The 5,290-nt window shown below is 45.1% G+C and overlaps 1 long non-coding RNA gene across 1 annotated transcript; it reads left to right on the forward strand.

The window, feature by feature from the left end:
- The first annotated feature begins 204 nt into the window (after positions 1–204).
- LOC141424112 (uncharacterized) lies at positions 205–3,549 on the forward strand. Its single transcript, XR_012448976.1, has 2 exons — positions 205–1,181; positions 1,307–3,549. It is a non-coding gene; the product is annotated as an uncharacterized lncRNA (long non-coding RNA).
- Positions 3,550–5,290: the final 1,741 nt, after the last annotated feature.

Raw genomic sequence — 5,290 nt, forward strand, 5'->3', positions numbered from 1 at the left:
ATCTCACAGGTATTTATTTGATCAACCTACAAAAGGACAAGAAATGTATCTGTAACTACAGATAAAGCTTGAAATGACGCTCTTATAGCAGAAGTGAATGGTAAAAATGTAGAAATATCATTGTATGAGAGCAGTCATTGCTGTGCTCAGGTTTATGCTCTGGCTTTGTGTTTATCAAGAATGACTAGCAAGGAGTTAGCGACAGGGAGGGCTGGCGCCTGGGCCTAGTGGTGGGTGGAAGTGGCTAGTTCAGGGCACAGCTGGGGGAGATAATGGTGTTAGATCGGGGTGGGGGACGGCCGGAAGGAGGGCTGGAGAGGAGGCTAGGTTTGGGGAGGATTGTCAGTTTGGGGAGGATTGTCAGGAAAGGCTGCCTTCACAGGGACAGTAGCAGCGCGCACTCCAGGCTGTCCTCACTGCCTGCTGGACGGGGAGTACTTGACCTTTAGGACCGCATGGCCCTTACCTGGGCCTCGCTGGGCCCGGTGTCCTTGGCATATGTGACCAGAGGAAGGCAGGCGGAAGCGGGAAGAGAGGTGGATGTAGATGGAAACAGGGCCATGGAAGCGAACGTGGCATGCAGACAGTGGGTGCAGGTGGGCAGGGAGGCAGATTTTGAACTTGTCAATACCAGCAGCCCCCTTTTTTTTCCAGAAAAGGGGTTGTGAACCTGCCTGGGGATGAGGCCTGGTCTTGTGGAAGCTGGACTTAGCTTCGCTAGGGTGGCAGCTCCGGCCCAGGGTGGTATGTAATTGGATCTCGGCCTGGTGGAGCCCAGGTCTGGGAGTGAGGCGAGGCCTGGATCGGAGGTGAGGGGTGGCCTTCCAAAGAATGACTGGAGGCAGCAGGTCATCCTTGCCTGTCACTCGTGTGCATCTTATGTGCCTGCCAGGCGGGGGCTGCTGAGGCAAGACTCAGTGTTTGGGAGCAACATTGACCAACACTTTATTTTCCAGATGGCAGTCGCCCCCCTGGAGTTTGCCTAGGTTTGGTGTTAACTTCTCCTGTGAGCTCACTCTACTCTCTCCTCCTCCCTCTTAACTCTGAGGTTATCCCTTCATTTAAAACCCTTTTGGTCATCTGGTAAGCCTGGGGTAGTCCCTGGAGTCACTGTTGGAGTCCAGGTGGTATTGTTGGTAAAGGTGGAGGAGGAATCGAACACCCTGCTGAGTTGACTCCAGGTGGGGTGGGTTGGTGTTGCTTTTGCAGAGGGTGGGGATTGAATGTGCACCCTTGGGTGGGCCCGCAGCCATGGTTCCAGCTGAAAGCTGCCCGCATGCCTCATGGACGTGGTTTGTCACTGTAGTGTTCATCGTGGCCGAGCAGATGGCACCAGGAGAAATGGAGCCCCTGCAGGTGTGAGTCGTAGCAGTACAGGAGGGGAGACCCTGAAGGAGACAGCCTGCTTAAATTGATGCCAGCAGATTGAGTTCCAGAGGCTTAGGAAGAGGAGGAGGAAGTTTTCCAGTCCCTTGCCCAGGCCTTGCTCAGGAAGCCCTGTATTCAGGAGGCCACCACTTAAGGTGTTGATGAGCTTCTGGGGGGTGATCCAAAAGTCCAAAACAGATGCATCCGGCTTGAGGGGCCATCAGCTTTGAGTGAATGTTTATTCCGGGAGCAACATTCTCCAGGCACCCTTCCTTTCCTGGGAGTAGAGGTTTTCAGATGCTGCATCTTCTAAGTCCAGCCTGCGCTCATTCTAGTATGAACTGTGTGTGCTTCATGAAGATTCTTAAGCTGTAGAACACTTAAATGTTGATGCCACAACGCAGAATGATACCCTGTAGATGGTGTTGCAATTGGAGCCTCGTGGCCTCTCACCTTCCCACCAAGCTGCCTGCCGTGCACTGGCTGGAGGAGTTCTTAGTGTGATGACAGAACTTTGGGGTGTTGGAAAGCTGTGTAGTTTTTAAATGCCTTAGGCATTTAGAGTGTGGGGGAATGGGTGGGGGCATCACACATTGCTCTGGGTCTGGGAGGGTACAAGATCATGTTCACGTTCTGTGTGTTGGAGCCGGCAGGTCTAGCTTGGGCATTCCGGTGACATCATAGATGACTAAAAAGGGAATGGTGGGTGGACATACCTGGGTTTTTGTTGGTGGTGCTGAGGATGGATCACAGGCTTCTTGCATGCTAGGCAAGTGTTCTGCTGAGCCTAGCCCACATTTTTTACCCTTTTCTTTTTTCTGGACAGTGTATTGCTATGTAGCTCAAGCTGACCTCAGATGTGATTCTCATGCCTCCCTTTTTTTTTTTAAACTTAAATTTTACTGGGTCAGAGTGCTCTTGGCATTCAGTACGGGAGTTGTGGGCGGGGGAGGGCTCAGCTCCTCACTGCTGTTGGGAGGGATGGAGGTAAAGAAGGTGGGCGAGGGGTGCAGCTCAAAAGGGTTTGGGGGTACCATGGATGTGGGTTAAAGGGAATGCACTGGAGGGGAAAAACAGTGCAGAACTCATGAATGAAGAAAATAATAGAAGTAATAATAGAAAATTGTTAACTCTGGTTAAATTGTTGCCTGGAAGAGATGAAAGTGGCTTCTAAACTTTGTAAAAATGCTTAGGACCTTAAATTTAAGGGAAAAAGCAAAATTGTTTTGCTTTGTTGTAAAGTGAGAAGATTGTAAACTGAAAATCTAAATATTACTCATTGGAAAGATGGTGTCAAACTCGAATCCACATGATTTAACAACTGATGTGAGTCCTTAGCTGCTTTGCTTAGGAAGGTGTGATTTTTCAAGAACAGTAAGCTCTGGGAAAGACTTCTAAATGCCTAAATCATGGGCTTTCAGTGTTTAAGTGTGCACTTGAGATTAGATGGACTTTTCTGGGTTTGTGATTCATATTCTGTCACTGAGATATTTTGTGATTGAAAATTCTGAGCAAAGTGGCAATGCTATGATTTCTAAAGAAATTTCCTGTGTAAATCCTGCCTTATAAAACGCAGCTGCCTTTTCTGTGATTGGTAATTATAACTGCAGAAGTTTGGCTGGTATACTAATCTTTCAAATCAGTCATTGTAACAAAGAGAATCAAATAGCCTTTTGTGGTGATTGTGAAATTTGATTGCAAACAGAATCTTTGTACATTTGCTAAATTGAAACTGAGTAATCCATTGTATTTTTAATTTGAATGGTTGTGCTTTTTAAATAACTAGAGGAAAACTGTCCTTCAATCAGTTTGGGAAATAAGAGCAAAACTGGAGAGAGGGGGGCTCCATTACTGTGTGTTCTGTAAATACTGAGTCTGAACCTGCCGGTTTCTGGGCTGCATCTCTTGGGTTGGTTAAGTAATACCAGTGGCTTTTTGTTATGTCTCTTCCCTTTAAATTGCATGTAAAAAAAATTAATCCCCCAGTACTCTTTATCCTTGGGATTTTTCTGTCTTCTAGGTTCCTTTTAAATGCCAAAGTATGTTGGTGTGGTACTTAATTCTTACCCAGTAACTTGGGAATGATACAATTACTGCCAGTGGAACTTAAAGCGTACTTTAGGTGTAGTTGTGCTTTTATGGGAAAATAAATACTTTGCGGTGTGCTGGTGCAGAATCGAAGCTGAAAAAAAAAAAAAAAAGAATGACTAGCAACACTCTCATTTACTGACACTACCCCTAAGATGGGCAGCACAATCCATTTTAACATAAATATGGAAAATCAGTAGTGCAATCATTGTGTCATGTCAGGGGATAAAAGTTTACAATTGCAGTTTTGTCTCTGAGGCAGACTATCATAATTTTAGTTCATAAAGACCCAAATCATCCTGAAACATGGTAATACACGCATCTCAATAATTTCCAATTCATATATTCATGTATAAGTAGGTTAAGGCAGAAGGTAAAAATCCCAGAATGGTTTCCTCTCCTTTTGTCTCACGTACAATGAGTGCTGTCACTCATTCTGCACATCTTCATCTGACCTGCTGTTATCAGATGTTTGGCTGAGGAAGCCCACGATCCGAGAGTGAGTCCCAATCTGAACAATACCCTTACAGAACCTAGATGGTCAGGTTCCAGACATATAATCTGGCTAGAACACAGGACAGTCGTATTTAGATTCATCTTGGGTCAGCTCAGTTGGTGGCACAGAGCCAGTAATTAGACTGTAGTTTCTCAAGGTGTTAATGGTCTTGGTCAGCTTAAACAAAATGAAAGACAATGTAAAGAATTTTTAGAGCTTTCTAAGGTGGGTAGGAGGAGGCAGGAAGATCATGATTTTGAGGTCAGCCCAGGTCTCAAAAGGTAATGAGACTCTTTCTCAAAAAACAAGATGGCAAAAAAAAAAAAAGGGATGGAGATGTGGGTGTAGTTAAAGTGACAGAGTCCCTGAGTTCAATCCCCAGTACTGCAAAAAAGAGAGGGGGAGGAAAGAGAGAGAGAGAGAGAGAGAGAGAGAGAGAGAGAGAGAGAGATGGAGGGACAGAGAGAGGAAGAAGAAGGAGAAGAAGGAGGAGAAAGAAGGGAGGGAAGGAAGGAAGGAAGGAAGGAAGGAAGGAAGGAAGGAAGGAAGGAAGGAAGGAAGGAAGAAGGAAAAGAATTTCTAGTAGCTACATGCTTGTCTTTTGGCTTAGATTTGTTTTGTTTTGTTTTAAATAATTGCTGTTACACTCAATTTGGAGTGCCTTTTTTTTTTTTCCAGTGAGGCCAGGTCCCCAGGTGTTTGAGTGCTTTCCTTTTTACTGGAATAAGATTTTAGTCCATTCTTTCAGTAATTAAGGGCAGAAGACTGGCTTCTAATGAGAAGTGGAGCAGGGCAGCCCCATGGGGCCAGGGTGGAGAGCTAATGTTAGTGTAGCCACATTTGTCCTGGGTCACTCTGGGTCCACAGGCCACATCCTGAATGGAAGAAGCATGCAGGGTTCCTGGGGTACAGGGTAATCCTCGCTACTGAAGTATCTGTTATAACTATTCTATTAACAAGATTAAAATCCTTGCCACCCAAAGACCATCAACATGGCTGTCACATGAGAGCTTATTAGAAATGAAAAATTTCAGGTCCACTAAATCAAAATCTCAAATGTGAAACTCAAAAAAAAAAAATAATAATGGAGGAGGAGGGAGAAAACTTTGGAGGTGACAGATATGCAGCTGTTTATGTGTCATCTGTATCTTAATAAAGTTGTATAAAATAGAAAACTAGATAAATAAATAATAAAGTTTGCCCAAGAATGTGTATTACATCAAAAAAAATTAGGGGGATGATACCAGGGTTTGAACTCAGGGCTTTGCACTTGCTAGGCAAGGGCTCTACTGCCCTAGCCACACCTCCTCTCTGCCCTGATGATGTTAGAGTTAGGGT

This window comes from Castor canadensis, chromosome 6 (genome assembly GCF_047511655.1).
Source record: "Castor canadensis chromosome 6, mCasCan1.hap1v2, whole genome shotgun sequence".
NCBI classification, from domain to species: domain Eukaryota; kingdom Metazoa; phylum Chordata; class Mammalia; order Rodentia; family Castoridae; genus Castor; species Castor canadensis.